Source organism: Uranotaenia lowii, chromosome 3, assembly GCF_029784155.1.
Source record: "Uranotaenia lowii strain MFRU-FL chromosome 3, ASM2978415v1, whole genome shotgun sequence".
In the NCBI taxonomy this organism is placed as follows: Eukaryota; Metazoa; Arthropoda; class Insecta; order Diptera; family Culicidae; genus Uranotaenia; species Uranotaenia lowii.
Window position 1 is genome coordinate 246,756,786 of NC_073693.1, and position 26,396 is coordinate 246,783,181.

The following is a 26,396-nucleotide window of genomic DNA, read 5'->3' on the forward strand; positions in this document are numbered from 1 at the left end:
TTCAAGAGTCAAGAGTCAAGAGTCAAGAGTCAAGAGTCAAGAGTCAAGAGTCAAGAATCAAGAGTCAAGAGTCAAGAGTCAAGAGTCAAGAGTCAAGAGTCAAGAGTCAAGAGTCAAGAGTCAAGAGTCAAGAGTCAAGAGTCAAGAGTCAAGAGTTAATAGTCAAGAGTCAAGAGTCAAGAGTAAAGAGTAAAGAGTCAAGAGTCAAGAGTCAAGAGTCAAGAGTCAAGAGTCAAGAGTCAAGAGTCAAGAGTCAAGAGTCAAGAGTCAAGAGTCAAGAGTCAAGAGTCAAGAGTCAAGAGTCAAGAGTCAAGAGTCAAGAGTCAAGAGTCAAGAGTCAAGAGTCAAGAGTCAAGAGTCAAGAGTCAAGAGTCAAGAGTCAAGAGTCAAGAGTCAAGAGTCAAGAGTCAAGACTAAAGAGTCAAGAGTCAAGAGTCAAGAGTCAAAAGTCAAGTATCAAGAGTCAAGAGTCAAGAGTCAAGAGTCAAGAGTCAATAGTTGAGATTGAAGAGTGAAGGTCAGAAATTGAGAGTCAAGAGTCAAGAGTCAAGAGTCAAGAGTCAAGAGTCAAGAGTCAAGAGTCAAGAGTCAAGAGTCAAGAGTCAAGAGTCAAGAGTCAAGAGTCAAGAGTCAAGAGTCAAGAGTCAAGAGTCAAGAGTCAAGAGTCAAGAGTCAAGAGTCAAGAGTCAAGAGTCAAGAGTCAAGAGTCAAGAGTCAAGAGTCAAGAGTCAAGAGTCAAGAGTCAAGAGTCAAGAGTCAAGAGTCAAGAGTCAAGAGTCAAGAGTCAAGAGTCAAGAGTCAAGAGTCAAGAGTCAAGAGTCAAGAGTCAAGAGTCAAGAGTCAAGAGTCAAGAGTCAAGACTCAAGAGTCAAGAGTCAAGAGTCAAGAGTCAAAAGTCAAGTATCAAGAGTCAAGAGTCAAGAGTCAAGAGTCAAGAGTCAATAGTTAAGATTGAAGAGTGTAGATTGAAGAGTGAAGGTCAGAAATTGAGAGGCAAGAGTCAAGAGTCAAGAGTCAAGAGTCAAGAGTCAAGAGTCAAGAGTCAAGAGTCAAAGGTCAAGAGTCAAGAGTCAATAGTCAAGAGTTAATAGTCAAGAGTCAAGAGTCAAGAGTCAAGAGTCAAGAGTCAAGAGTCAAGAGTCAAGAGTCAAGAGTCAAGAGTCAAGAGTCAAGAGTCAAGAGTCAAGAGTCAAGAGTCAAGAGTCAAGAGTCAAGAGTCAAGAGTCAAGAGTCAAGAGTCAAGAGTCAAGAGTCAAGAGTCAAGAGTCAAGAGTCAAGAGTCAAGAGTCAAGAGTCAAGAGTCAAGAGTCAAGAGTCAAGAGTCAAGAGTCAAGAGTCAAGAGTCAAGAGTCAAGAGTCAAGAGTCAAGAGTCAAGAGTCAAGAGTCAAGAGTCAAGAGTCAAGAGTCAAGAGTCAAGAGTCAAGAGTCAAGAGTCAAGAGTCAAGAGTCAAGAGTCAAGAGTCAAGAGTCAAGAGTCAAGAGTCAAGAGTCAAGAGTCAAGAGTCAATAGTCAAGAGTCAAGAGTCAAGAGTCAAGAGTCAAGAGTCAAGAGTCAAGAGTCAAGAGTCAAGAGTCAAGAGTCAAGAGTCAAAAGTCAAGTATCAAGAGTCAAGAGTCAAGAGTCAAGAGTCAATAGTTAAGATTGAAGAGTGAAGGTCAGAAATTGAGAGGCAAGAGTCAAGAGTCAAGAGTCAAGAGTCAAGAGTCAAGAGTCAAGAGTCAAGAGTCAAGAGTCAAGAGTCAAGAGTCAAGAGTCAAGAGTCAAGAGTCAAGAGTCAAGAGTCAAGAGTCAAGAGTCAAGAGTCAAGAGTCAAGAGTCAAGAGTCAAGAGTCAAGAGTCAAGAGTCAAGAGTCAAGAGTCAAGAGTCAAGAGTCAAGAGTCAAGAGTCAAGAGTCAAGAGTCAAGAGTCAAGAGTCAAGAGTCAAGAGTCAAGAGTCAAGAGTCAAGAGTCAAGAGTCAAGAGTCAAGAGTCAAGAGTCAAGAGTCAAGAGTCAAGAGTCAAGAGTCAAGAGTCAAGAGTCAAGAGTCAAGAGTCAAGAGTCAAGAGTCAAGAGTCAAGAGTCAAGAGTCAAGAGTCAAGAGTCAAGAGTCAAGAGTCAAGAGTCAAGAGTCAAGAGTCAAGAGTCAAGAGTCAAGAGTCAAGAGTCAAGAGTCAAGAGTCAAGAGTCAAGAGTCAAGAGTCAAGAGTCAAGAGTCAAGAGTCAAGAGTCAAGAGTCAAGAGTCAAGAGTCAAGAGTCAAGAGTCAAGAGTCAAGAGTCAAGAGTCAAGAGTCAAGAGTCAAGAGTCAAGAGTCAAGAGTCAAGAGTCAAGAGTCAATAGTCAAGAGTCAAGAGTCAAGAGTCAAGAGTCAAGAGTCAAGAGTCAAGAGTCAAGAGTCAAGAGTCAAGAGTCAAGAGTCAAAAGTCAAGTATCAAGAGTCAAGAGTCAAGAGTCAAGAGTCAATAGTTAAGATTGAAGAGTGAAGGTCAGAAATTGAGAGGCAAGAGTCAAGAGTCAAGAGTCAAGAGTCAAGAGTCAAGAGTCAAGAGTCAAGAGTCAAGAGTCAAGAGTCAAGAGTCAAGAGTCAAGAGTCAAGAGTCAAGAGTCAAGAGTCAAGAGTCAAGAGTCAAGAGTCAAGAGTCAAGAGTCAAGAGTCAAGAGTCAAGAGTCAAGAGTCAAGAGTCAAGAGTCAAGAGTCAAGAGTCAAGAGTCAAGAGTCAAGAGTCAAGAGTCAAGAGTCAAGAGTCAAGAGTCAAGAGTCAAGAGTCAAGAGTCAAGAGTCAAGAGTCAAGAGTCAAGAGTCAAGAGTCAAGAGTCAAGAGTCAAGAGTCAAGAGTCAAGAGTCAAGAGTCAAGAGTCAAGAGTCAAGAGTCAAGAGTCAAGAGTCAAGAGTCAAGAGTCAAGAGTCAAGAGTCAAGAGTCAAGAGTCAAGAGTCAAGAGTCAAGAGTCAAGAGTCAAGAGTCAAGAGTCAAGAGTCAAGAGTCAAGAGTCAAGAGTCAAGAGTCAAGAGTCAAGAGTCAAGAGTCAAGAGTCAAGAGTCAAGAGTCAAGAGTCAAGAGTCAAGAGTCAAGAGTCAAGAGTCAAGAGTCAAGAGTCAAGAGTCAAGAGTCAAGAGTCAAGAGTCAAGAGTCAAGGGTCAAGAGTCAAGAGTCAAGAGTCAAGAGTCTAGAGTCAAGAGTCAAGAGTCAAGAGTCAAGAGTCAAGATTCAAGAGTCGAGAGCCAAGACTCAAGAGTCAAGAGTCAAGAGTCAAGAGTCAAAAGTCAAGTATCCAGAGTCAAGAGTCAAGAGTCAAGAGTCAATAGTTAAGATTGAAGAGTGAAGGTCAGAAATTGAGAGGCAAGAGTCAAGAGTCAAGAGTCAAGAGTCAAGAGTCAAGAGTCAAGAGTCAAGAGTCAAGAGTCAAGAGTCAAGAGTCAAGAGTCAAGAATCAAGAGTCAAGAGTCAAGAGTCAAGAGTCAAGAGTCAAGAGTCAAGAGTCAAGAGTCAAGAGTCAAGAGTCAAGAGTCAAGAGTCAAGAGTTAATAGTCAAGAGTCAAGAGTCAAGAGTAAAGAGTAAAGAGTCAAGAGTCAAGAGTCAAGAGTCAAGAGTCAAGAATCAAGAGTCAAGAGTCAAGAGTCAAGAGTCAAGAGTCAAGAGTCAAGAGTCAAGAGTCAAGAGTCAAGAGTCAAGAGTCAAGAGTCAAGAGTCAAGAGTCAAGAGTCAAGAGTCAAGAGTCAAGAGTCAAGAGTCAAGAGTCAAGAGTCAAGAGTCAAGAGTCAAGAGTCAAGACTCAAGAGTCAAGAGTCAAGAGTCAAGAGTCAAAAGTCAAGTATCAAGAGTCAAGAGTCAAGAGTCAAGAGTCAAGAGTCAATAGTTGAGATTGAAGAGTGAAGGTCAGAAATTGAGAGTCAAGAGTCAAGAGTCAAGAGTCAAGAGTCAAGAGTCAAGAGTCAAGAGTCAAGAGTCAAGAGTCAAGAGTCAAGAGTCAAGAGTCAAGAGTCAAGAGTCAAGAGTCAAGAGTCAAGAGTCAAGAGTCAAGAGTCAAGAGGCAAGAGTCAAGAGTCAAGAGTCAAGAGTCAAGAGTCAAGAGTCAAGAGCCAAGAGTCAAGAGTCAAGAGTCAAGAGTCAAGAGTCAAGAGTCAAGAGTCAAGAGTCAAGAGTCAAGAGTCAAGAGTCAAGAGTCAAGAGTCAAGAGTCAAGAGTCAAGAGTCAAGAGTCAAAAGTCAAGTATCAAGAGTCAATTGTCAAGAGTCAAGAGTCAATAGTTAAGATTGAAGAGTGAAGGTCAGAAATTGAGAGGCAAGAGTCAAGAGTCAAGAGTCAAGAGTCAAGAGTCAAGAGTCAAGAGTCAAGAGTCAAGAGTCAAGAGTCAAGAGTCAAGAGTCAAGAGTCAAGAGTCAAGAGTCAAGAGTCAAGAGTCAAGAGTCAAGAATCAAGAGTCAAGAGTCAAGAGTCAAAAGTCAAGTATCAAGAGTCAAGAGTCCAGAGTCAATAGTTAAGATTGAAGAGTGAAGGTCAGAAATTGAGAGGCAAGAGTCAAGAGTCAAGAGTCAAGAGTCAAGAGTCAAGAGTCAAGAGTCAAGAGTCAAGAGTCAAGAGTCAAGAGTCAAGAGTCAAGAGTCAAGAGTCAAGAGTCAAGAGTCAAGAGTCAAGAGTCAAGAGTCAAGAGTCAAGAGTCAAGAGTCAAGAGTCAAGAGTCAAGAGTCTAGAGTCAAGAGTCAAGAGTCAAGAGTCAAGAGTCAAGAGTCAAGAGTCAAGAGTCAAGAGTCAAGAGTCAAGAGTCAAGAGTCAAGAGTCAAGAGTCAAGAGCCAAGAGTCAAGAGTCAAGAGTCAAGAGTCAAGAGTCAAGAGTCAAGAGTCAAGAGTCAAGAGTCAAGAGTCAAGAGTCAAGAGTCAAGAGTCAAGAGTCAAGAGTCAAGAGTCAAGAGTCAAGAGTCAAGAGTTAAGAGTCAAGAGTCAAGAGTAAAGAGTAAAGAGTCAAGAGTCAAGAGTCAAGAGTCAAGAGTCAAGAGTCAAGAGTCAAGAGTCAAGAGTCAAGAGTCAAGAGTCAAGGGTCAAGAGTCAAGAGTCAAGAGTCAAGAGTCTAGAGTCAAGAGTCAAGAGTCTAGAGTCAAGAGTCAAGATTCAAGAGTCAAGAGCCAAGACTCAAGAGTCAAGAGTCAAGAGTCAAGAGTCAAAAGTCAAGTATCCAGAGTCAAGAGTCAAGAGTCAAGAGTCAATAGTTAAGATTGAAGAGTGAAGGTCAGAAATTGAGAGTCAAGAGTCAAGAGTCAAGAGTCAAGAGTCAAGAGTCAAGAGTCAAGAGTCAAGAGTCAAGAGTCAAGAGTCAAGAGTCAAGAGTCAAGAGTCAAGAGTCAAGAGTCAAGAGTCAAGAGTCAAGAGTCAAGAGTCAAGAGTCAAGAGTCAAGAGTTAATAGTCAAGAGTCAAGAGTCAAGAGTAAAGAGTCTAGAGTCAAGAGTCAAGAGTCAAGAGTCAAGAGCCAAGAGTGTCAAGAGTCAAGAGTCAAGAGTCAAGAGTCAAGAGTCAAGAGTCAAGAGTCAAGAGTCAAGAGTCAAGAGTCAAGAGTCAAGAGTCAAGAGTCAAGAGTCAAGAGTCAAGACTCAAGAGTCAAGAGTCAAGAGTCAAGAGTCAAGAGTCAAGAATCAAACGACAAGAGGCAAGAGGCAAGAGTAAAGAGTTCAATACTCAAAATTGAAGAGGCAAGAGTCATTAGTCATGAGTCAAAGTTTGTTACAATCAAGTTTTTCTTCTGGCTTCCTTATCAATCCACCTAGTAGATACATGATACGTAGGGGTTTTAGAAATACTAGTTAAGTATAATTTAAAAACCAATTCAAAAAATTTAATTCAGTACAATCAATCAAAAATCGATATCCAGGCACCCGCTTTTCAAAGCAAAGCAAGTCTCCTTAGTCCAGATAGGAATGTATCGATCGAAAAACGTCACCGAAAAGATTCAGCACCCATCCAGAGACAGAGGCTTTTATGAGGCTCATAATCGGCAATGCGCACATACTTTCAATAAAACGTGACCGAAGTTATCGAACAATAAAAACCCCCCAAAAATAAAGCGTATTACTTCGGTCATCATAAAAACGCCACGGTTTTGGCTTGAGGTGGCATCTAGCGCAGACAAGCTAGGTTTCATATTAGGGATGGGTACCGGATAAAGATGCGTACCATTTGTGGAAGAATAAAATTCGAGGACCAAGGACAGTTATTTGAATACATACGAAGAGGTATTTCTTTCAGAAGCTGATACAAATCATAAACTTTTGAATCGAGCATCGATGCATTGAACAAAATTAAATGCCTTTTTATTGCGTTTTGTATAATCCACTCGTTTGTATTAAGAAATTTTCTTCATGTACATTGCAAACATGAAAATATATTTTTTAAACTTTTCAATATTGAATATGAGATAGACATTTTAAAAATGTAAAAATAAATAACAGTAATAGTTATGTCTTTAACAATCGATAACTTAGCAATACAAATTAAAAAAGGAACAGATTTTGTCTTCACAAAAGGTAAACCCAAAACAAGATATATTTTTGTTACATGAATTGAATTTTTAAATTAAAAAAATAGATTTGGGTACAGATACTGATAATTCCAATTGTATTGTCAGCTACTACTCATGTATACAAAATTATAAAAAAATGAGAAAAAATTCGATGAAAATGAATTATTTGAAATGCTTAATCTGTTGCAATATTTAGATTTGAAGCAATATTGATATAAATTAATGAATTATTCAATAAAGCAACACTATGAAAAGAATCTGAATGTTATTTTTAGCAACACCCATCATTTAGAACTTACGTTTTGCAAACTGTTGAGACTAGCAAATTCATCGGCAAAGAAATAACATATTTTGAAACAAGAGGATAGTTATCTGGAAATTTACGAAATTTGATGAATAACCTGAAGGTTAACAACTAACTTCTAGCGATAGTGAAAACATTTCATCAATTATTTCAAATTATGGCATTAGAATCTTTAAAGTTTGTCGGGTTAAGTAATTCGTTTTTCGGTCATGGTTTTTATAATTGCAAATTAAATTTATAAGGCATAAAACAAGTTTGAAATGTTTTGTAATACAACTACCTAAAATTTGAAAATCCCTTACAGATAAAATTTCTTATGAAGTAAAGTGTTTAAGTCTTCATTTTCAAAGTTTCCGGGATCCCGGAAAAGGCCTCATCTGAATTTCTGATAGACTAAGACGATAAAATGGCCGGGAAATTGACACTCTAAAACCTGCAAGACACTATAAAAGCAATACGAATTATACTTTTTGTTTCAGATAAGCCGAAAAATGCATAAATTTTTTATGGCCACTAATTGATGTAAATTTTCGAAGAATTTTTCACCTTATCTATTCTGCCAATATAACTCTATATTTCAATTTTGTGTCATATGGATTGAAAATTTGAATATTTTTTCTATAACATTTTTAAATTGTTCTAGTCTAAAATATTTTGGTGATTCTTTGCTGAAGAAACAAAATTGGTGCAAATAAATAAATTATTTGCTTTTTAAATTCTAGAATATAAAAATTTCTAAAAAACATGTGCCTTCAAAGCTCGAAAAATGTGATTTGATTGAATGTCATCGTTCAACCATTTAAAATTCTTCAAAATGGCTTGATTTATCAAATTTCTGTAGATTTTATGTTATCAAAGATTTGCTGAAATCAATAGAGAAAGGCCCGATTTGAATTCTCCCCCTTTCTTCACAATTTCAAAAAGTCATGTTTGCAAAATTGCATAATCTTTGAACTAAGAGCGTTAAAAGTTTCAAAGTCGTATAAGATTAGATGCATAGCTTTTCTATCAATATTTAAAATTCCTATAACAAAGATGTTATAAACTCAAAATCACAGTTTCAATATTGAAAAGTATATGTTCAATTTCATGTTGATTAAAATTTCCAAAAAAAACTTATCAACCTTTTATGTTGTTTTATTATAAATTGATTTTAATGGTGAATTTTCTGTCTTCTCTGTCAAGATAACACATTGTTTGAATCGAATCTTTGGAACTTTCAGTTTTTTTTAACCTTTAACTCACAAGGTCAAATTCAAAGTTTTGCATTCTAATAAGTTTTTGGGGATATTTTATGTTTTGAGGATATGATTTAATTTTTCACTGTGAACACTTGACATTTTGAGCTTTTTACTTTAAAAGTAAGAAACAGCAAAAAAAGAAGATAACTTATAAACACAAATAAATTACCTACTACTTTTACAATCATTTAAATTTGAAGAATGGCTTTAAGGTTTGGTCTGACGTAAAAAAGGTTTACATTGAAAATAAGCCATATGACCTTACAGAAACTGTTTATTTCTTTTTAAACCGATACCTTTTTAATAAGAATTGTTTTAATCAAATTTGTCTTTAAAAAAAATTGAATCAAAAATCAATCTTAATGTTGTATTTTTTATCAATAATTTTTTGTTGAAAGTTGGGAACATAAAGACCAATAACAAAAAAAAAGGTTTTCGAATTTATTAAAATAGTTTTAAGCTTAGAACAGATCAGTTTTAATGACTATCACAAATTTTTTGGGCATATGTTACAACAACTAATTTTGGATAAATTTGGTATGTTTAATAAGACCACTGATCATACTGACTGGACACTCGATTTCGTTTTCTGGATAATTTTTCCAACAGTACGCACTATCGATTCCAGAGTGCGCATCGATCGATTTAAAGAAATGCTATCCCAGTTAGAAAATGCCACCCAAATTTTAGTAAAAAAACAGGCAATTTCTACGACTTCAAATCGGGCTAAACAGGTACATTTTTCCTACAGGGCATTTTTTGTCACATTTTTCAGGTTCGCCACCTGCCGTCGGTATTGCGAACCTAAAAAATCTTACAAAATAAATAAGACAGAAAATGGTTGAATTTTTGTTTTAAGTGTCATGTCTGTGTGATCAGTGATAAGATCTTTTGACAAATTATGACGATCATACCAGTAGGGATGAGATGAAAGATATGCAGAATATAAATCAAATTCAATCAAAAATATAATAAAATAAAAAAAATAGTTGTATTCGGCAACACTGACGATAAACAGAATAAGATAAATGTTCATGGCAACGTTTATTATTTTGGTAACACTAGGTTAAAAAAAACAAAACAAAGTCAGTTATTGATCTATTCTTCTGAGCGACAGACGTGTCCAATTGAATCTCTCAATTGAGATTCGTAAAATCACGACAATACCTAGCAGAGACGATATGCCATGACAGTTCTTTATTCAAACAGTTTAAAGATGAATCCCTCGTGAATAAATTGAATCGCAAATACAAACTAAGTAAAAATCAATGTTTTATCCTTCATTCGAAATTATCGCGAGGTTCTAGTTTCAAATGTACACTTATTTAGAAAAATAAGACACATTTTTGGATAAATCATGAGAATTAAGAATGTTATTGATTTAACATCTTTGTTGAAGACTATAAATCGTATTGGCCTATACGTGAAAAAAAACTTAATTTTCATTTCCTATTTGTATCGCTTAGAATTTCTAAGGTTTCTATAAAAATTATTCCTTCTAAAAATTCAACAATAATTTATCAAATTATTGATTTTTATTATAATCTTGCTTTTCTTTTCATCATGTGTGTTTAGATTTAAACATGAAGTGTATTAAAAACACTCTTTTAAAATTATGATGGTTTAAACTGAAGTTTTGTTCGGTGGGATGAAAAAAAAAAACAAAAAGCATTTAACCTTCGAAAGCCGTTCGCAAAATTTCCGTTTCCGGGAATTTTGAGAAGTTGTTTGATGGTGTTCTCCTGGCTGTAAATGTTTACTGATTTTCATTATTTTTTATTCATTGTGTAGGTAATTGATTCTTATTACTCATCATTTCAAAATAAATTCGATATATATTACCAGGTTATCAGAAACTGGTTCAGAAAGTAAAAAGTCCGAAAAATCATTTTTTTAAAATACCGTAATCCGGGGTAGTATTGATCACTTTTTTCAATATTTTTCGATTATTTTTTCTGTTTAGGGGAATGTGGCATGGTTCATATTTTTAAAACCAGTACTGGACTCCTATGAATGTAATACATGGTAGCAGAAACTTATAAGACTATTTTAAATTTGATTTAAAAATCGATTTCGTCTTTGTTCAGAATTTGGCGCTTTGGGGTAATATTGATCAGTCTCCATTTTGACGGTTTTAACGAAATTTCTTGATCATAAAGGATACAAAACACCTTCATTATTGTTTACAAACTCTAATTTATCAATTTCACTTTGCTTTTTAACGTTTTCTTCTAAAAACATTTATAATCGAAAAAAGAACAATGATGCTGCATACATTAAGGGGAAAAAATTATAACCGTTGCTAAATAGTTTCAGCTTCAAAATATAAATGAAATTTTACCTTCACACATTCCTCTTGGCCCTCCCATTATTCCATTTAAATTTTTTCTTCAAAGTTAACCATTTGATAGGCTTCCTATCCATTTGTGCAATACGGGCTACTTCTATAAAAATGTCCTTATTTTTTAAATATCACAAATTTATCGCTAAATGACTATAAAAGTAGCACTCTAACTGTACATATACACAGAAAAAAAAGTTGTTCTATCACATTCAACAACCCGTTTGCTTCTAAATGCTTTTTGATGTCATCAAAAGAACTGTTTGTTTGCGAACCCTGGAAATAATATATATTTTAAGATTTTGTAATTACATTTTCTGAAACAGAAAAAAATTTCAAATACAAACCAAATTTGTCATATTTGATACTCAATTTATAGGCTTTCAAACGTTGAAAACAGTTTTCAAAAATTCTAATTATAGACTGAATTATTGATGATTATGTGGAAAAAATTATTGATGGTCAAATTTACCCCGGAGTTCAATGTTACCTCGTTTTACGGTACCCATAACTTCGGACAGCTTTTCTGTATTTAAGTGTTTCATTGATGTTTGAAATTGTCAAGAATCCCTCTATCCCACAATTATAGATATGTGTGGGTCCAAAGAAAGATTTTCAAAACACAAATTTTAATTTTTTGTCGTTAATATGATTATTATTTTCATAGAACATACTTGGTCTGTAAAAGTTCCCAGTTCTTCAGTAGATTGGAATGGTCATAAAGATGTTTGCAATATGCGCTTCAGGTCATATTGACCCGAACATCTTTGGAGGGTAAATGAGGTAATGTTTTTTTTCAAGGGCAAGCTCATTCCAAATATATTTTTTTTTATTCTTAATCTAGTTATTCAGGCCTTTTACTTAGAACAGTATATTTGTGTCGGGGAATCCATTTATTTCAAATTAAAATTTTAAAGGATATAGGAAGGGTAAAGGGAGCGAAGGAGGAGAAAAATCACTTTTTGGTGTCGATGCGTGAACGACTCATTTCAAATATGTTTTACATAAATATCGTTAAGATTAAATTTGCTTGTTCTTAATGTTCACTCGAAAACATTTTTTTCATCATATTTTTTGATAAAAAAAAACAAGCAAGTCTTCGTCTTTCAATTTTCTGAAAACTTGTTACTTTAAATTTAAATTCTCCAAAGTTAAAACGATACAGGAACCCGCAAATAAGCAAGAAGCATTTTCGTGGGATGAAAAATAAAAGATATTCAGTTTTTACGCTTATGGGTAATCTAGATTTTTTTTAAATAACAGCTTAGTTCTAATTGGAACATTTTCCTAGACCATTTTATGTTTTGAAGACAATATGGATTCGAGAAAAACAATATCTTGCCTGGATTTTCCCGAATATTTATAACAATACTCGGAAAAGGTTCGGCCCACCCAAGTTGTCCGGATTTCGTTAAACCTTGTCCGTTTCTCGAATTTATTATTTTTTTTTAATCCTAAAAAAAATTCTATCAAAATAAACAAAATGTATAATATATGACATTCGCTTAAAAAAAAAAAAAGAATTTGAGGGCAAGGTTTTCAAAAAGATCATAAAGGTTTTTTGGAAACCTAAAATACGATTAAATATCTGTTGATGAATTTTAATGAAATGAGTTTTTTTTCTTTAGTTTTTATTGAGTAAATCTGGATATTTAATTAAAATTTGCCCCAATATTGCCCGGATTTTTCTGTAACAATTTCGAAAACAAATATCTTTGAAATTCAGATAAAATTTAGATTATAAAATAAAATTTGTCCGACCCCGATACGTGCTGAAAGAATTCTGGCACCTTTAACCTAGATGATACTTTTTCTTGGAGTCGGCACACAGAAAATCTAGGGAAACAATTGTCTCCTCTTTGTGGCATCCTATGAAAATTGAGAAATTTGATACCTCAATATGTTCTATTGTAATTTAACTCAGCGTTCACTTTTATATTAATTACCGTCAACTGGGGCAACAAGCAACAATTTTCAACTTTGTAACCATTCATTTAATGGTTACAATAAAAACTGTGATTTTTGGGCCAGTTTGGATGAAAACTTTGTAAATATTGTAAATACAAATTATTGTTCGTAAATGTCTAAAATTAGGATAAGATATCTACATGTTTGTGTGGTGTCTTGTCCTAGTTTTAATAGCAATCGGCTGGTGTCACTTAGGGATTTAGTTTTTGTTTATTTATTTATTTGTTTAAATTTTAATTTTCCGTTATTTATTTATTTATTTATTTATTTATTTATTTATTTATTTATTCATTTGCATATTTATTCATTTTCGCGTTTATTATTTATTCATTTAGTTTAAAGTTATTTGTTAGGTATTAGTTTGTTTATTTAATTTATTATGTTATGGAATGCACGCCATAAAAAGAGATGTTAGAAAATAAGACACCAGCCCTCTATATGTCAGTTCCTGTATTGTTCCTGTCATGTTGCTGTCATCGAAGGGGACGAGAGCATCCCAGACGGGAAAGGTGAACAGGGCTAAAATGAGAGGCATGCCTTTCTGTGAAAGGTATAAATAGGAGGAGCTCGCAAGACGCGAGGCTTCTTATGCAAGTTCCGGTCCGTGGTTGAGCTGCAACAGCGACGTCACACACACAACGTGACCATAACGTTTCGACCCGTACTTAGGCGGCTCTGACCCCTTTCCCCGTTAAAAAGTGTTCCGGCAGTGCCGGAAAGAAAATCAACGGCTAGTTGGAAGACTACACTTCGTTTTTCCCCAGCTAGTCGGTCGAGGTGGCTTACGTGTAGTGAACCTCGGAACAATTGAATTCCCCCAGTGGGGATCACCATCAGCAATTTCTTGAACACACCGGTGTCCCGTGAGTGCGTCAGGTCGTGCCAGTGAAAGTGCCCCAACCCGTTACAACCCCCTTCGGGGCGCTCCGCGCTGTGGTGAGGCCTGGTGAAAATTCCATCCGTGTGTTCTAGGGCCGACCGAAAAGCTAAAGCCCCTCGATAGAGTGAGACACTCGCGTGGTGACAGTGCACAAAGACCGCTCCCCGGACCGTGTAGTGAAACGTAGGCCTACGCCAAAGATACCGTCACTTCAAGATAAAGAAGTGGATTTTGCCGCGAACATAAATTCTTCTATATGGATATTCGATGTTCGCAACGCCATCTAAAGAGTTGGGGCAACAAAACTCACCCATGTTACTAAGGATACCAAAGTGTGTCTTGGGAAAACAAATCGCATTCAAAGTTATTATGGTTGGCAGTCAGTACAATAGCGACATCTACATGCTTTACAAGCTGAAGAATGTTTTGATTATTTCGTTGAGTTAATTGAAAATCTGTTAATCAATTAAATTGAAATAAGATTGTCTGGATTAAAAACTATCATTAAACTTTTTCGAAACTATCGTGGTTTGTAGAAGAAGTAGAGCGTAAAAACTACACCGTCATCAGTCATAAAACTGTGACTGTGAAAAAATTAAAGCAGTCGCATTCATAACAGACGCCTTCAAATGAGTAACCAAGCAAACAAACTTGCCTCCACCTTCAGTCAAATGAAGCGTCGGAAAAATCATAGTCGCCGTCAGCCCGTCGTCGTCTTTTTGACTGTGACGGGATATTGTTTAGATTAAAAAAAATCTAAGACGTCATCGAAAAGGACACGTTCATCATTAGTCATGCCATGCCATTAATGAAACTGAAACCTGTTACCGGGTTTCGGTTCAGATAGACAAACAATGGAATGGAAACGTTTTCAACTAAGTTTCCGTTTTTGGAGATCAGTTCAGGGTAGTCAAGGCCCGGGATAAAATCGAACCAAACATCAACTATCTCAACCGAGGAGAACTCCGTAGGGACTAAAAAGGACAAATCGACCTTGCGGCTGTCTTTTATTTGTGCTTTTTATTTAGTCTTTCAAAATGTTTAGTAGTATTATTTAAATCTGAATTTCATTTGTCCTCGATACTGGCAATTAGTCCAACAAGCAATCCATATACTCGAAATTTTTCGAATCATACACAAATGCTTTCAACCGACGCCGTCATCTTGCTTGACGACCGTCGTTTGAAAAATAACATGCGTCACGTGAACAGAAATCCATGACGATAGTCAAGCTTTTCCAGTCCCTTGAAGCATGACTGGTAGTCAAATGAGGTCTAAAACGTGATGGTGAAGGAAAATCAGCAACCACGTCAACTATGATGTTTGAAAAATTGATGCTCTGAGAAGAAGAAAAGTATTTTATTTTAGTAAATTTTGAATAAGGCTAAAAATCATAAAATGATTGTCCGGTTGTTTCTTCGTACAAAAAAACTACCTACCCTTGGGAATGCTTGGATTAATTAAAAAAAATCATACTCTGAGAAATGATTCTCGCAGATTAAGTGGTGAGGCTTCATGTCTGGATTGCCGCTAAACTTTTTCCAGCACTCAAATGATCTGAAATGTCCGAGATCATTCAATGTAACCGAATCTTATCAGTTTTGAAAATAGAACACTTACCTGCCTTTACCAGATGCACGAAAGAATGTTTTCTTTGCTATTCCGGATTTGGAAGCAAAACATCCAACAACTGCACAGTTTTTGCGGCCCATTTTGGTTGAATGACTTCTTGAAATTTATGCTACCAAAACGAATTCAAACATCGGCTACTTTGATTTTTTTGTAACCTTTTTTGAAGTTTACGTTATCAAAGACTCGAACTATTAGGTAGTAAAGAGGGTGTACAAGCTATTTTCGCCGCCTGTTATGATACCCCCACTCAGAAGGGAGCAGCACTGAGCGTATAGAAAGGTAAGTTGATGAATCTGCGACTGATGAATGTAGTTTAATTAAGGACGTTTCGGCTTCTCAGTCATTTGAAATTTAATTAAAAACAGCACATTTACTCAATGTCCAACGTTTCGGCCATGATCTTGGCCATCATCAGGGAAAATCTATAATTTATTATAATTTGATGAATATTTTTGTGTTTTACATTCTAAGTTGATCGACTTACAGAGTGTGTACTGTTTGTGTCTGTTAGATTTTTGATGGCTGGGTTGATGTTGGATTTTTCCGAACCTATATTGTTTTAAATAGCACTAAGTTTTAATTTGATTTTGTGTTGTTGATTTTTGCGTACATACCAGAATTAATAATAATTTAAAACACTGGATTATTCTAACTAACCACTTTTTGTGTCTTTTTTAAAAATGTCTGTCTCCTAGCGATGACTTCTTGATGACTATTATTTTTATTATCTGTGGCTATAGAACTTGTAGTTGGATTCTGATCAGTGTTTTTATTGTGTTGGTGTGTTTGTGATTTTGATTTGTTTATGTTTCGTTCGGCTCAGTCGGGTCGGGTTGGTTGTTGATGATATGGGGTTTGTGTGGTTTTTTCCCTTTTCGGATTTCGGCGTTGGAAAGGATTTTCGATAAGTTACATGGGTGTGCCTACGCCCAACAGGCCGAGTTGTTGCTCGAATTGCTCATCGTGCAATTCGACCTGGTTCCTGTAATTGCCCTGTTCCTGCTTTCGCCATTGATCCCGTCCGACGTCCTAGCCAGTCCCCCAACGAGTCGACCACCGAGAACGGCCGCATCGAGACCAGTGAATAAATGCGCAAGTACTAAATCGAAAATTAAAATCCCAAAATATTACCTTATTTTCTCTTGGGTCATTGACCCCTCCAAAAATAAAGAACACGTAACACAGAAAGAAACGTGAAATTCTTAGTTAAATAAATAAAAATTATGTATGGTCTTTCTTCATCCAAATTGTTGCGTCTTAATTTAAAGTGCATTCCCTAAAATCTAAAATTATTCCTTCTTGTTGTTCGTTTTTGTAAAATTCAAATAGGTTTTAAAAGTCCGCCCAAGAATCATAACTTTAATTGTTATTGTTATCAAAAATTTCTCCAGTGATCAATACATTTTCCCCTGTTGAGCTAGCGCAGGAAAGTAGGGTCAAAACGACTCTAACAACTTCAAGGGCTTCTTAAAAACTTATGTTCACAGTAAATCCTATCCTTAATGCATCCAAAGTTTAAAGGATGATGGGACATCGAATTGGCGTAGTTAGAAAAATTATTGATTTCTTTAGATATTTTCAATTTTCTAAAAACATGCGATTTTTACCCTCCTTAGAAAATGGGGTAGCTTGAAAAAAAAATTTCATTTTAATGAAAAATCATAGGAACACATTTATAGTTTTTAGTATACTAGCGATGCCTTAAAGACCGTTACGCATAAAAACACCAATTGCAGTATTTTTTTTTGCCTGTAAAAACTTATAATCACATTTTTTCTGAAAGTAAAGAATCTGCATACATTTAGGGGTAAAATAAAACTACGAATAATTCTACAAGCTGAAATCATAAAAATAAATGTTCGGATGAATTAAATTTCAATGTTTACAAACGCGTGATGCAAAACATTCATATTCCAGCACATGGAATCGAGATACACAAGGTGTTTCTTTGATTTGCATTTTGTTGCATTTTACCCCAGAGAAAAATATATATTTAAAAAAATTAGGGGATTGTTCGAAAAATATGTTTAAACCAGTAGTGATGGTATAGCATGAGGAAACCAGTTAAAAGTTTGTAGGTAATATTATCAAGTAAATCCGTCATACTGGGTATAGTTTTTTCTGCATCAAAAAGTGATAAAATTTTCCATTTTTTGCTCGATTTTCAAATTTTATATAAAAATAAAAAACTTTAAAAAAAAACTTGTTAAAGATGCGAGAAATTATGTCATCATCATTTTGTTATCATTAAAAGATAACTTTATCACAAATCATTAAATTAAAAATTGATTCAGTGTGGTGTTCTATAAATGTTGCATCAACCCCGCTGTTGCATGATACCCCGTTTGATGGTATCTCATGATGATATGAGGGAAACACTCTTTGTCAAATTTACAAAAACTAAAAACTCTCCAGAAACGACGCTTGAAAAATATAAAACTATAAAACTTGTTCGTATAGTCGTATAATTAACATACTTTCGGTCAATATTAGATGCGTGGGACGTGCTATGCTTAACTTCATGTTTCACATGTATTTTCGCAAAATTCACTTTCTTAATATTTTTCACACATTTCAATTCCTAATTCTCATCATTGTCTACCATAACAGCTAAAAAAAAATTTCTATTTCTCTGTTGAAAATTTATGCCCGAACTAAAAAGTCTGGAATTGTCTGGAAGGAATGTCGAAAGTCTTTAAGTCTGAAAACCTGTAAAAAATGTCCCGCGGAAAGACAAACAGTCTGGAAGATCCCGACAAAATCTGGAAGGTTGACATTACTGAAGCCACCTCACACACGTTCGCGTAGCATTGATCGAGTGCATCAATTCATTCATTCATTGTTCTCATCCTCCATTATCATGTGATGGGATAGGGAGGTTCATGAATGCGGTTACGATGGGAGGTTAATGACGGTGTGGTTTCAAATCAAATCACCACCGCTGCTGGTATTAAGATTTTGTGCCAATGGCGTTGAAGTGTTGAAAACTCATGATTGGAGTAAAGGCTGCATTGTGTGTGTAGCCAAGGAATTAAGTATCCTCATATGTATATTTTTTTTTATTGATAATACAATATTAATTTTCATAGTTTTTTAGAAAAATTACATTTATAATTTATGCTTGGTATCGATTCAGAACTAGGTTCTACGAAGATTGCAATAAATGCCCTATTTTGGTAAATCAATAAATTGTTACTTGTTCTTCTTCACTACTTTAATTTTTCATGATTTTCTCTGTGGTTTTATCCCGATGTTAGGTTCCCTATGATAATTTTCAAATAATCAAAACTAAAATCACAATAAACCATAACGAAACCAGTTTCAAAAATGCCAAAGTTATGTTATCAGTAAATGTATACATACTTACAGTTTTGTTTCACATTTTTTATTTTTTTAACAACAGAAATCTATTTACCTGAAAAAGAAAAGGAAAGAAAATTGTTCAGTTAAATCTTTCTTTGAAATAAATAAAGTAAGAATAAATATTTTTTAAATATGTTCTTTGTTGTTATGGAGAAGATAATGAGCTGTACTGAAACAATCACAAGATCAATCTTTTTCTGAAGCATTTTGTAAACTATTAGAACCTTTTCTTGCAAAACTAGACCTTAGTATATAAGAAGGAAAATCAATTTTATTGAATCGATTGAATTTAGATCAACAAAAATAAATAAAAAAAAACCATACTAATTTAAACGTTTTCCGAAATGCTGAAGACAGAAAAGAAATCAAACAGCACTACACTGAACTAACCCACAGTCAATTGCACATGTGGCCTTTTTTGTCAAAGAGCCAACCATCAACCGCCAGAGGGCAGAGCAAATATGCAGAGACCGGAAAGCACTCTTTCGGTTCCACCTATATCCGGTCGGTTGTCTTAAAACCAGCAGGTCCGGTCCTGTTTGGTTCCGTCGTCCATTGCGAAAAGGAGGCTCTCAGTTGGAGGTTTTTTGGGCTCCCCATCCGGACGCTCGGACATGAAAGAGTCCCAATATCGTTTATCACGATACAATAATCTATGTGACTAAATGTTGCCTTCCAAAGGGGTTTTTCCCTCTGTTGTGTTTGGTCAAGGCAAGGCAAGGCTCGGACCCTGGTTCTGGTCACAATCCGATTCCGAAAAAGTGCTCTTGGGTGCAGCAGCAATTTTGTGTGCCGGATTCCATTCCCCTATGCATATGTGTACATATGTAAACCATCCTCGGGCGAATCGAGCAAAGTCGGCAGTTTGGAAAACAGCTTTTGAAGTTGGATTAGAAAATGAAGAGTCGGTTTCGTTTTTTCATTTGTTCTCTCTCGCTCATGCCTCTTGATCCGGGATGAAGGCTCCGGACAAACAAAACGAGTGTCTGATTGTTTCCTTTCCCGATTGGCAATAAACTTAGGTTCTATTACGAACTACGAAAGCCGATGACGACAGCAGGAAAATGTTCACGGATATCGATGTATCATGCAGTCGTGGTTTGAATTGATTGCATCCAACAATCAAATTGAATCGAAAAAATCCTTATTCCGGATACACGGTTTTGAATAGAAATAAACCAAGTCATTCACTTCCATCTGTACCGTTGAGCCGTCAACACGTACGCCGGAGCATCGTATCGTTGCTGTGTACCTGCAGGAACATTTTACATTATTTATTTTTTCCTCACCTGTATTTCAATCAGCACTTTTCAGTGCTAAAATTATTTTCATTTTCTTTTATTCATATTTTCTCTTTTCTTTCCAGCATGGGGAAGTCTTCGGCCGGCTCAAGGGCCGGAAGAAAACGGATTGCTGAACCTAATCCAGGGCCATCTGCCAAAAAAGTTGAAATTTCCAATTCATTCGATGTCCTTCATAACATCGGTGATGAGGATATATTCATATTTAATTCTGATAAGAGTACTAAGAAACCTTCTTCTTCTTCTTATACTCTTAAAAACGAAAAGATTCCACCAATAACGGTCACGATTCCTGACTTCAATGCCTTTCGAAAAGAAATCGTCACTTCCGTCAAGGATGTGAAGATTTCTTTTCAGATCGGTCGAAGGGGAACTGCTCGTATATTGGCGGAATCTTTTATTGATTTTCAAAAAATTTTAAATTATTTGAATAATAAAAAACACCAATTTTTTACGTACGACACTAGAGGTGATCGTCCTTTTAAAGTTGTACTTCGTGGTCTCACCGGCGATCAGACACCGGATGAGATCACAAATGAATTAAATTCTTTGTTAGGTTTTTCTCCAATTCAAGTTATTCAAATGAGGAAAAGAACCAACACGAATAATACCAGTAGTGTTGGTTTTGCTCCTGAACTTTATTTGATCCATTTTAAAAAGGAGCAGGTTAATAATTTGAAAATTTTGGAAAAGGCTCGTCTTATGTTTCATTGTCGAGTAAAATTTGAACCTTCTCGTAAATCCCATACCAATTTTTTACAAAATATTACGCAATGTCGTCGTTGTCAAGCTTTTTGTCATGGCACTAAAAATTGTAGAATGAATGCCAGATGCATGTTTTGCGGCTCATTCGATCATGAAAAATCTAAATGCCTTTTTGGTGGTGATAAGCCAAAAACAGAATTTTTTAAGTGTGCGAATTGCGCAGGTAATCATTCCTCGAATTCTCTAGATTGTCCCGTTAGGGCAAAAATTGTTGCTTCTAGGAAAAACCCCAAAGTTTCCAGAAAAGTTTCTTCTCCTCCTTCCTCTTTTTCGTCTTCACACGTCAGACCGGCAAACAACCTGCCTGTTCGCAGTCAGCCTCGGCCTACATTGGAATCACGGCTGGGTAATACCCGAACTGATTTTAATGTTACCTGGGCTGATTCTGCGCCACAGACTCGTTGTTTATCGTTCTCAGAGGTGGTTGAAAATGGGTTTCCCTCTTCAGGTTTAACTAATAAAATTGGGAAAAAACCAAGTCTCAACGTTCATGCGAAGGCTTGGGAAAATCCCCAAAATTCAAATACTTTTTCTTCTCCTTCCTCTTCTGATTCTAACAATTTTGTTGATTTGGGTGAGATTACTGAGGAAAAATTAAAATTTTTGCATCAAAATTTAATGGAAATGATGCAACTTGAAAGCAAATTCAATGTTTGAAGCTTTCCAAACTTCTTTTAATTATGCTAACAAAATTATTATGACTTTACGATTCCCTCATGGATCCAAATAGATGTTTAAATATTATGAATTGGAACGCTAGATCTTTGCTGGCTAACCAAGATTAGTTCTTTTTATTTTTGAAAACCCAAAACATACATATTGCTGCCATCACTGAAACTTTTTTAAAGCCGGACAATAACTTGAAAAGCAATGCTTTCTTTAAAATTTTGCGAAATGATCGACTTGATTGACAAGGTGGGGGTGTAGCTATTGTCATCAATAGTCGTCTCAAATTTAGACTTCTTCCTTCTTTCAATACAAAAGTCTTAGAAACAATTGGAATTGAATTAGAAACTTCTATGGGGAAAATTATAATTGTTGCTGCATATTTGCCTTTTCAATGTAGCGGTGAACAGAAAAATTTTTTGAAGGGAGATTTACAAAAACTCACCAGAAATAAATCTAAATGTTTTATTATTGGTGACTTTAATGCAAAACACCGATCTTGGAATAATATTTCATCAAATTCAAATGGGAATATTTTGTTTAATGACTGCTCTGCAGGTTATTATACTGTTGAATATCCTAATGGGCATACTTGTTTTTCTTCAATTAGAAATCCTTCCACAATTGATTTGGTTCTAACGGATTTAGGCGAGCATTGTAGTCAATTAGTTACTCATGCGGACCTCGATTCAGACCACCTTCCAGTTACATTTTCTTTATCCCAAAGTCCCATTGAAAACCCTTTAAAATCAACTTTTAATTTTCAAAAGGCTAACTGGGAGCGATATATGAATTTTATTGAACGTAATTTAGATGTAAACGTTCCATTGAATTCAATAGAAGATATTGATTTGGCTGTAGAAAATTTGACAACTTCAATAGTCAATGCTAGAGCCGCTTCAATACCTAAAGTTAAACATAAATTTAATCAACCTTTAATTGATGATGATCTTCAGTTTTTGATACGACTGAAAAACATTCGTCGACGCCAATTTCAACGAACTAGGGATCCTTATTTGAAATTAATTTATTGCGACCTTCAAAAAGAGATCAAACGTCGTTTAAATTTCATTCGTAATGAAAATTTTGCTAAAGCAGTAGAGGACATAAAACCCTACTCAAAGCCATTTTGGAAATTAACTAAAATTCTAAAAAAGCTCCAGAAGCCAATTCCTACTTTGAAAGATGGGGATAAACTTCTTTTAACTAATTCAGAAAAAGCTCAAAAATTAGCCCAACAATTTGAGTCTGCTCATGATTTTAATTTAAACGTTGTAAGTCCAATTGATGCTCAAATTTCCCTAGAATTTGATGATATTCTTTCTAAGCAAATTGTGTTTGAAAGTTCTTGTGAGACAAATATTGATGAACTTAAATTGATTTTCAAAAAATTTAAAAATATGAAAGCCCCGGGGGAAGATGGGATTTTCTATATTCTTATTAAAAAGTTGCCTGAAAGCACTTTAAATTTTTTAGTTAAAATCTTCAATAAATGTTTTCACTTGGCTTATTTTCCCAATAAATGGAAAAATGCCAAAGTAACTCCAATTTTGAAACCTGGAAAAAGTGCTTCAGAGCCTTCAAGTTATCGACCAATTAGTTTGCTTCCTTCTTTAAGTAAACTATTTGAGAGAGTTATTTTGAATAGAATGATGATTCACATTAATCAGAATTCTATTTTCCCTGATGAACAATTTGGTTTTCGTCATGGACATTCTACTACACATCAACTTTTGAGTGTAACTAATATGATTAACGCTAGCAAATCTGAGGGTTATTCAACTGGTGTTGCTCTTCTTGATATTGAAAAAGCTTTTGAAAGTGTTTGGCACAAAGGTTTAGTAGCTAAATTAGCTCGATTTGATTTTCCTGTATATCTCACCAAAATTATTCAAAATTATTTGACTAGCCGAACTTTGCAAGTAAGCTATCAAAATTCATGCTCTGAAAGGATATCCATTAGAGCTGGTGTCCCTCAGGGTAGTATACTTGGGCCTATTTTATACAATATTTTTACTTCTGATCTTCCTGATGTCCCAGAAGGAAAAGGTAGAAGATTATTTGCTGACGATACTTTACTTTCAGCCAAAGGTCGAAATTTACGGGTGGTACGCAGTAGATTGCAACAAAATTTAAATTCCTTTTTGAATTACTTGAAAATGTGGAAAATTTCTCCTAACGCTTCCAAAACTCAACTTATTTTATTTCCCCATAAGCCAAGAGCAAATTTTTAAAACCAAATGAAAATCATTCCATAACTTTCAATGGGGTTTCTTTAGAATGGTCTGATCACGTGAAGTACTTGGGACTCACACTTGCTCGGAATCTTTCTTTTAAGAATCACATTGAAGATATTCAATCTAAATGTAATAAATACACTAAATCTCTTTATTCTCTCATCAACAGGAAATCCCGACTTTGCCTGAAGAATAAGATGCTTATTTACAAGCAAGTCTTCCGACCAGCAATAATGTATGCAGTTCCGATTTGGTCTAGCTGCTGCGCGACGAGGAAGAAAGCCATCCAGAGGATTCAGAACAAAGTTCTGAAAATGATTTTGCGGCTTCCACCTTGGCACAGCACCGAAGATCTTCATCGGATTGCAGGCATTGAATCTATCGAAGAGATGGCCAACAAAATCATCTCCAACTTCAGAGGCAAATCAATGCAGTCTTACATCGCAGAGATTCGCTCTCTCTACAATTAGTTTAATTTTAGGATAGCTTTAGTTTTTAGTTTAAAATATTTTTTTTTTCACTACAGGATGTTCTCCTTTATAAAAATGCTTGATTGTGCTCAGCAAATTTAAGTCGAATAAATAAATTTTAGTGATTATTAAACTATAGGGCTCTGAAAGTTCATTATTGAACTGAACACCTTATTTAATGTATTAATGTAATATAAATGTAATGATGAATTGGCACTAATAAAGATATATTTAAAAAAAAACCAAATCATTCAAAAGAAAAAAAAAACATTTAATTGTTTTAAATCAAATAGAAAGGAAAAATATCATTGAAAATATTCTAAATTTAAAACTTTACTCTGGAGAAATTGTCATTGAAAACCATCATACTGAGTTAAGAAGAAAAACGAATTGTAATGTTTACGGAAACGTTTTGCGTGAAACTTGGCAGGAGAAAGATGAGGAGCCTCCCGTACAATATTTTGCAAAATTTGAGAACTTATCAAGCGAATAGAACCAAATTTAACATGTTTGGTTATTTTAATACGAAAAATGTTTCTATGATTGTTTGGGACTCCATCGTCTTCGATTGCGGACATACAAAGGGGGGAGGGGGTCTTCCAAACAATTTAATGCAATATTCGACAACTAATCATGCCAATGAATCCAAAATTCATAGAGGAAGGCATGACGGAACGAGTCCAGTTTCTATGATGTCTGAAACACATTTGGGATAAGGGGGGAGGGGTTGCCCTGTTATGCATTACTCGAGAAAAAATCGAACAAAAAATTCAAATTTATCATGCAAGTATATTCGAGTACGAGAAATGTTTTTTTCATGTTTTGAAACCCCTCCATCTCTTCAACGGGAAGAGGGGAAGTAGGAAGAAGGTTTTCTTACAATATTCTTGAATCACTTGAGAACTTATTATTCAAATAAAATAGCAGCGGGTATTTGAGTAGATTTTTATTTCTTTGATTGTTTAGGGACTCTTTCTCCTTTCACTGATTCGATAGAATTAGGGAAGAGGAGCTTGCTTACATTTTTTGAAAATCTCGAGTAAATTAGCGCAGATGTTGAAACGAAAAATGAGAAACGCAAGTTAATCATTTTCCAGGATGCCTACAAGTTTTGGCCATGTTAGCCAGTTGCCAGTTGGCCATAATGTCAAAATGGCTGAGATAAAAATGGAATTTTTCGAAAGAAAAAATCGTTGAGTTACGATAACCTCCCCCCTTCCCTATGTCACAATTCTTTAAATACGTTCGAACTATCTTCATCTCTTCTCTAACTAGGAGCGTTACGTAATAAATGGATGACCTCTAAGGGAATTTCAACAAATTTGAATAATCATTTGCTATCATATCTTATGTTTTGAATTTGTCTTGGTACATCTTCGTATCTGGAAGCCTTTGAGAATTTTTTTTAAAGCAAGAATTACATTATTTTGCAGGCTTCAACAGATTAGTTTATTTAAATAAAATCTTTTTTACAACTTTCTTCAGTAATATCAGCAATAATTGTTTTGATATCTTCCCAATTTTTTTAAACTTTACAAAAACTTTTTTATTAATTCATCATCATTATGATCAAAATATTTTTACTTGATTCAATGAAATTCAGTACCAGTGTTTTTTTTCTTTCATGTAGAATTGATAGTTATTCATTTATCACTGCTAAATTTCACTCAACACTGACTATTTTTTAATTTATAAACTCTATAAATCCTAAGCTAGAAGCTATAGACAAAATCTGAGTGAAGATTCGAATTCAGGACGCCAAAATCTACCACATTAACAGCACCAAGATGCAATTTTCTTGAGTTATCAATCAAATTCTATAAATGCATTTTAGAAATGGTTAGTTAGTTAGTTAGTTAGTTAATGATCCCGCGCTGATCCTCCGGTGCATAGGGCCGTGGTAAAAGACTTCCACGGTTGCTGATCCGGGGCCAGCGTCTTCACCTGGTCCCAGTCAAGATTCTCGTCGACAGTTCGGATTTCAGCGGCTAGGCTTCGCCGCCACGAATTTCTGGGTCTGCCTCTTCTTCGATGACCTTCTGGATTCCAATCTAGCGCCTCTCTGCAAATCTCGTTTTTATCTCTTCGTAGCGTGTGCCCAATCCATCTCCACTTACGTTCCCGAATCTCGATTTCTAGCGCCTTTTGATGACACCGGCGATGTAGTTCCTCATTCGAGATCCAGTTGCCAGGCCACCAAGCGCAGATGATATTCCGCAGGCAGTGGTTTACAAATACTTGCAGTTTTCGCGTCGTCACCGCATATGTGCACCAAGTTTCGCATCCGTACAGCAATACGGATTTGACGTTTGAGTTGAAGATTCGGATTTTTGTTCGTAGAGAGATCTGGCGTGACCGCCAGATGTTTCGGAGACTCGAAAACGCAAATCGGGCCTTTCTGATCCGGGTTTCGATGTCTTTCCTGGTACCACCATCAGGCGTTATCTGGCTACCAAGATACTGGAAGCACTCCACTTTCTCAACTTGTTGCCCAGCTATCATGAAACTGGAGGGATTTTCTGTGTTGATCTCCATCGACTTGGTCTTTCCGACATTGACTTTGAGACCTGCTGCCTTGGAACTTTCGGTGAGGTCGTCGAGTTTGCTCTGCATATCCGGATGCGTTTGGGCGAGCAAAACAATATTGTCAGCCAAGTCAAAGTCGTTCAGATGCTCCATTGTTGAAGGATTCCTCGGCAATCCTCGGTTTGGTGCACAGTCGATCGATCCAGTCAG